Raw genomic sequence first — 7195 nt, 5'->3', positions numbered from 1 at the left:
AACTGCTGCAACGTGAGTCCCTCCCACAGGCAAACAATCTTCCTAAAACTGCTGCGACATGGGTCACTTGTCCACGGGGTGCAGTCCTCTAAGGATAATCTGCTCTAGTTTGGAAGCAGGGCCCTCTCTTTCCATTCGGGTCTCCCACTGGATCACAGCTTTCTCTGGTATCCACTCACTCTGCTGTGAGCACTTCTCCCACAGGCTCCGAGTGGATCTCTGCACCCCCCGTGGATCCCCATGGACTGCAGGGGGACAACCTGCTTCACCATGGTCCTCACCACAGCCTGTGGAGGAATCTCGGCTCTGGCACCTGGAGCACCTCCTCCCCTCTTTTTCCACTGCCCTTGGTGCCACCACGTTGTTCTCCCTCATATCTCCTCCCTTCCTCCTCTTCTCTATTTAGAAGAAAAGCTGCTGCCCGTAGGTACCATTGCCAACAAATTCCACCAATTCAAAGATTCTTGCAGCACCCCACAGCGCCGAGAGGTTGATCTCATGTAGGTTCTGCATCAGGAAATCGTTCACCCTGCTTCCGCTGCCAGCCAGGCAGCCCTGCTGCCACTCCGTGGGCAGTGGTGACCACCACGGCGCTGGCGCTATTTAATGCCTCTCCTTCTGCAGGGTGCCAGGAAGGAGAAGCCACTGCCACCCCTGTCCTTCTGCCCGCGGAGCAGCTGGCTAGGGGTGGCCAGGCAGGCAAGGCTCGCCATGGGCCGCACCGAGATGGTGGCTGCTGCGGTGCATCACCGCACGCTGCACCAGGATGGCCACGGCAGCAGCGGCTCTTTGCCACCCCTGGAAAAAACTGCCCTTGGGCTGTTTTGATTTTCTTCTTAAATTGTCATCACAGAGGCGCTAATTGGGCCAGCGGCATGTCCATTTTCAGAGCCATCAGGGATTGGCTCTGTCAGACATGGTGGAAGCTTCCAGCAGCTTCTCACAGAAGCCACTTCTGTGGCATTTCCCCGCTACCAAAGAACCAGGCTGTGCCCAATGAATACAGTACTGCTCTGGATAAATGCGGCGTGGGGTCATCCTGCATGGAGCTGACCCTACTGTGTGGGGATGGGTGGGGTGGTGTCACTGTGCTCTTCCTGAGAGAGTCTTCTCTGGGCCTGTGGTTTTCAGCACCATTTCTGCTGGGGTTTTTCTCTGTCTTGTTCTAGCTCTGGATCTGAAAGAGAAAATAAAATCCAAATTGCTGTCTACAGGGGAAGCAGCCAGGGGTGTCTTCAGTGAGAGGCTCCTGGTTTATTCCCACAGAACTGTGGGTTATCTTTGCCTGTCTTGTTTTTCTTTGGTGCTCCCCAAAAGCCTCTTTCCACTGAACAGCTTCTACTTGTTCAGGCAGTATCCAGCAGAAAAATGGGGATGGTTCTAATGAGAGCACAGTGGATCACTCCTCCTCCTGCCCTGCCCATACCTCAGTTAAAGGGATGCAATGGTTTGTGGGAACTCTTGTCCTTCTCCATGTTTTGTGCTCCCATTTGCCCTTGGCTTCACTTGGAGAAAGCCTGGAGAAAGTGATGAATGAGACATGGTGGGCCTTTGTTTGCAGCCTGTGTGGGACACTGTGGATGTCTGGTGCTGAAGGCACAGATCTGACTGTGTGGAAAATTTGGGAATTTGTAGATATAGGGCAGAGGATTTGGGAAAAAATTATAAATTCTAGAAAAATTATGAATGCTGGACTCTTCTGCACTCTTCCATGGCTACTGGAAGGAAACCTGTTTACTTCGATGACTTTTTCTACCAGATCAACTCTCCAAGTCTTTTGTTTGGGCACTGAAAATAAATGGGCATTTTTAGCACTGCTCTTTGACGTGCAAGGGATGATGTCTATCCTGCCACAGACTGACGGGAGAGCTTACCATCCTGCACTGGACTATTTTCTTTGAACACATGGTGAAACCCCAGCTGAAGAATAATCACAGTTGCATGACTTCTTCTCTTGCACAAACCTGGATTCCTGAGTAATTTCTTTGTTACATTTACATTACTTTTCTAAGTTCATAAAGGTCAAAAATATTTGGGGGGAGAGGGAGTGTTGTCAAGTTAGCAGGACAAAAGGGATTTAGAGCAACTCTTCTGCTTTAAAGCTTTCCCCAAGGTACCTGTGAGCAGCTCTGTGGGTAGAAGTCAGTAATTCCAGAGTATTAAAGTTTGTTGTAGAGCCAACAGCACAGCAGGAGTTATTTCTCCTGGCTCTTGCTCATCAGCACAGTCTCCTCTTGTCTCCTTTGTGGCTCAGAGCACTGTTAGTTTTGCAGCTTCAGTACAAGCATGGAAGTATCTGGAACAGAGAAATGTTTGCAAGTATTTTCTGGGTATGTTAGAAAAACACATCAATAGTATTGGGCAGTCCAAGGTAGTCTATGTTTTAAGGATGCTGCTGGAGCTCTGTGCCTGCCTGGCTGCACAGGTAGCTGTGACTAGTGAGGTATGTGCTCTACAGTGTGAGCAGGGGATCTGGGGCCCTGCCAGCTCCACAGATCCCACCGGATGCATTACAGGCAGTGGAAAAACTTCTACAGCAAAGGATCGTTTTGCCAACAGTGGTGTTGGGTCCTGCTCTCCTTTGGCATTCACATATTCTTTCTCTTACCTTCACAATCACTTGTTTTATTAAATGAGGACAGATCAGCTCCACTTGGTGTGAAGGTGCTCCAGTGAAAAAACATTCTCAGTGGTTTCTGGGTGCATAAGGAATGCTTAAGGAGAAGCCACTCTAGCTGCATGGTTCATCTTGACCCTCTGATTTAAAAGATTAATACATCTCAGCACACAGTGTTTTACTACATTTTCATGTAAGTATTTCATGCCTTGACTGCTCCTATACACCCTGGTCCATTCATTGTTGCTGTCACTGGTGAATTTGGGACACCAGGTGGCACAAGACAGTCATGAAAGGGAGAGAATAGGATGTAGTGAAAAAGAAGAAGGAACAGGAAAAAGAGGAGTGCTAAACCCTATTACCCAAAAGAGTCCGTGACACAGTAACAGGATGTTTTTTATGTTATATATCACGTGACTGTTTCATTTCCTGTAGGAGTTCAAGTAGGGAAGTTCTGGGATGTAAATTTACGTATTTCGCAGTCACTGAAAAGCTGTGGAACTCAGGGAGAAAAGCCCCACTGCTTAAAAATTAAGAATATGACATTTCTTCAGAAATGTATTTAAAAAACCAACTGGGTTTACTGGCGTGGCTAGGAAGTGCTGTAGATGTCAAGACCAGGAGGAAAACATCAGTCTGAGCCTCTGTAATGCAGATGATATTGACACAAGTGCCCCATACAAAGCCAGTTAGTGGCTTGATTGGGATGATTTATATGTTATAAACATTATGAGAAGGATTTTCTGCAATCTGATTTTTTTATTATAAAAAGAATGATTTGTTCAACAAGATTTTCACTTGACAGGACACTGGGAGGATCTGTATGAGTTAGAATTAGAAACACACAGAAAATGAGGCTGTTGCTCACAGGACTTCATTTGTCACAGCAGGTGGAAGATGGGCACCAAAGAGTGGCAAGGATGGTCTGACAAATAATGCAGTGCTCTGTGAGCACGGAGAACAGAGTTCTATCCACCCACAGCACATCATCCCCTTTGGTGCTGCCTCAGCCCTTAGGACAGGCTTTGCAGTGATCCTTAATTTCATACCCATTTTCTAGATGTCCATGACAAGCGTCCTCTGCTCTTTCCTATTTTTTGATTGGTGTTCTGCCAGGCTGCAGGGACCAAAGTCCAGAATACATCACTGACCTTAGTAAATGCAGCACGATGCCAAATACTCTGACAAAGCACTCCCTACATGTCTCAAAGTGGTACCCACTGAGAAAAAAAACCACTTACTGTCATATTCTGTACCTCAGGTTGCCCTTGCCATGCAAACTGCAATTATTTCACCCTTCCACAAACTCAGATGCACATTTGCAAACACAAATTCAGTTCTGCCTTTTAGGCACTACAATATTGTGGTGGTGGCCTTCAGGAGACCCTGGTTAGGAAACCAGTGTTGTTCTACTCTGCATAGTGGTTTAGTGAGGTGTGAAGAAGAATCCCCATGGTGAATGATGCAGATGGAAGAGGTGTGTTGTAATGCTAGGTTTAGTTTAGCAAGCTGCAGCTTTCCCTGCTGCAGGGGCTTCTTAGGGCAGGGCTTCCATTCTGTCCTCCTGTAGTCCTTTTCGGACAGCTCCGCAGTTTTGCTCAGGCCCGCTATCAGCTCTACAACACAGTGACGGCGAAGGAGGCAAGAAGGGTCCTCCACGAGGGCTTTAGAGGATCTTTAATCTTACATCCTGTCCCAGAAATCCCCAGAGGCAGAGAGACCTCATGAGGCAGGTGCAGGGGGGTTTTGTCAGATCGCAGGGGCGATGCATGGGCGGAGTTGGGATACAGGAACCGATAGGGAGAACCCGAGGGAGTGTCCAGAGCTAGGGCAAGGGAAAGTGTGGGGAGGAAGACACGGGATAGGAAAAGCAATGGGTAAAGAGATCACCACAGAGGTGTATAACTGCTGTTCCAGCCAGCACAGCCTTTCTGTGCAGAGGGACACATGGAGTGTTTGATGGTCCAGTTTGATCACACCATGGTAAATGTCACAGAGTGCCTAATGAGGACACCAGTGATGCCATCATGGGTGTCTTCTAAGCAAAGTGCTTTGTTCTGTTGTCTCACACTTGTGAGGGCCCCAGCCAGCAGTACAGAATGGCTGGGATCCAGTTCAGTTAATACTGTCTCCATCCACAGAAATGTTTATATTACTGTAGCAAGCATTTCCATTATGAGGATTATACCATTTGCCCCAGTGACATTAATTTTAACACATTCCAGTTTTACTGCAGCTGATTTTCTCCTACTCTGTCCTCAGTAAAGGCTTCTACACTGTGCCAGGTGCTGATGCTCTAATGGTACCATCCCTTCCCACCACGAACTGCCCAACAGGGGGCAGAGAGAGCCTTTGTTTGGCTTCTCTGGGAACAAGGACCAACAACATTCCAGAGCTGGGGATGATCGAGCGGGTGCCTTTTGGGAGGAGCGCAGTTAGTTCAAGGGTTAAAAGATGGCTGTGTTTTTGTTTCAAGAACACTAGAAATTATTTACTCATGAAAATGCTGTTTGTACACCCAGTGCAGGCAGAAGCTGAAACAAGACCCAGAAGATAACAAATGAACTCGTGTGAAGGGAAGCTTGGACTAATTTTATTACCTCTTGCCTCTTATTTTTCTTATACCCTCAATGAGAGGAAAACTAGAACATTTTGTTCCTTATGGGAACATTTGTCCATGAGGCCAGCCTGTTACACAAGAGGCTGGTTCAGTCCCTGAGAGCCCCAGGCTCTGGGTTGGTGGTAAGTCAAGTGCATCATCTTCTCCTCCCTCTCCAGTCATAGCAAGCATGCGCAGAACATCAACTGAGGACCAAACCCTGGGCCTCGCAGAGCAAGTTTAACCGAGTAAATTCTCCCTTAATCCAGCCTGGGAAATCATGAGCACTGCACCTGGTATGTTAATGGCACGTGATGGGACTGGTACAGCAACCTTCCTGCCCCTGCTGTTACTCACCCTCAGGTTGCAATTCAGTGCCCAGTTACCCACTGCACAGTGAGCCTAAGAAAGGCTGGATAAAAGAAATCGAGTGAATGAGCAAGATTTCTGCTCAGCCAGGGATCTTCTAAACCTGGATTTTCAGTCCAAGACAAGAGGCTTTGTTCAGAGTTCACAAGTGTAATGCTGCAGCTCTAAGGGACAGAGGGACATAGTGAAATACACAACTCCACCTCTCACTCTTCAGAATCGATAGCTTGTGTGGGGTTTTAATTTTTAGTGAAGGACATTCAGGTATCCTGTTACGAGGTGCTACATAAGTTAAGGAAGGTACAGACCCCTAAAGCTGATAAAGACTATTAAAGAGTTATTAATGGAAACCAGTTCATTAGCTTTATTTGGCTTTGGATCAAGCTCCAAGTATTTAAATCATACCTCCTCCCTCCGTATTAGTTTTGACATTACATGGCTTTTTATCAGCACCTGTTTTGCTCTGAAACACAAGCTGATTTATACCAGAGAAATTTGCAAGGAGGCAAACCACTCAGGGGATCAGTCAACCTTTCAGATGTAGATAATTCACAACTGTATAAATGAGGGAGGTGATCAGGGTGGAATGGGAATAAACCTGGGTCTAAACAAAAAGTTCTGTCTCTATTAACATCTGCATGTCAAAACCTCTTCTCAAAGAGCCTGGCAGAAGCAGGCATCCAACTCACACTGACACTGAGCATCTGCTCCCATCCTGAGTCGTCAATATATCATCCAGAGGGCAAAGCTCTAACTGGGATCCAAGTGGTGCCTGTGGACACCCTGCAGACCTGCTGTGGTGCCTCACCATGGGCCCAGCTGATCCTGCTTGCAAGGCCTGTGTGGACACAAGAGCTGGACAGAGCCATCAGTTAAGCACTGCCTGGTGTGTTTTACCTTTTCCACTGCCAACATCTCATGTCTGCTTCTGAAAACCCCCCCAGCACATTTACATGTGCTGTTCATGACAATGTTCTTCACTCCCAGGGAAAAATAATCTTCAGCCTTTTGCGTGGGGAAGAGAGACACAATTTTCCCAGTAGCTTCTCCATCCTTTAAAACATCTACATATCTTGGTTGTGTCATTTCCGTTCTCAAGACACCTAATCACTCCCTCCCACTTCTCTGATTACGCACTGTAGAGCAGTTGAGTAATAAAACACCTAATTAAATAGCCGCATGCCTTTGTTATATCCTTTAATTAGATTACTTGGGAATAATAATAGTTTCTTGCCAGCCTGAAGGGTTCATTAATTCTCTCTGCAAATAACAGGAAGTAATCTATTTTTTCCTACTGGTATTTTTCTAAATCCTAAATCAAATGAATCAATTCTGATTTTAAAGTCAATTAGAAATAGATACACTCTGACACTACACCATTATCTTCATGAGTGAAATGATTTCAGACTCTCCTTACAAGGCAGCTCAACAAAATTTCTCCTTCTAGGGATGACAATTTCAAGACAAGTAGTCAGATTTTAAAATATAAAGCACTACCTGGAATAATTACCCAATGAACAAAATGCTCCAGAAGAATAAGAAGATTGACTTTATAGTACTTACAAAGTGTTTTAACACCACTAAAGAGAAATTATGTGAAAACAAAGTAC

Source organism: Corvus moneduloides, chromosome 17 (assembly GCF_009650955.1).
Source record: "Corvus moneduloides isolate bCorMon1 chromosome 17, bCorMon1.pri, whole genome shotgun sequence".
Taxonomy (NCBI): domain Eukaryota; kingdom Metazoa; phylum Chordata; class Aves; order Passeriformes; family Corvidae; genus Corvus; species Corvus moneduloides.
The sequence above is the reverse complement of the archived record's forward strand: the minus strand, read 5'-3'. Positions refer to the sequence as shown.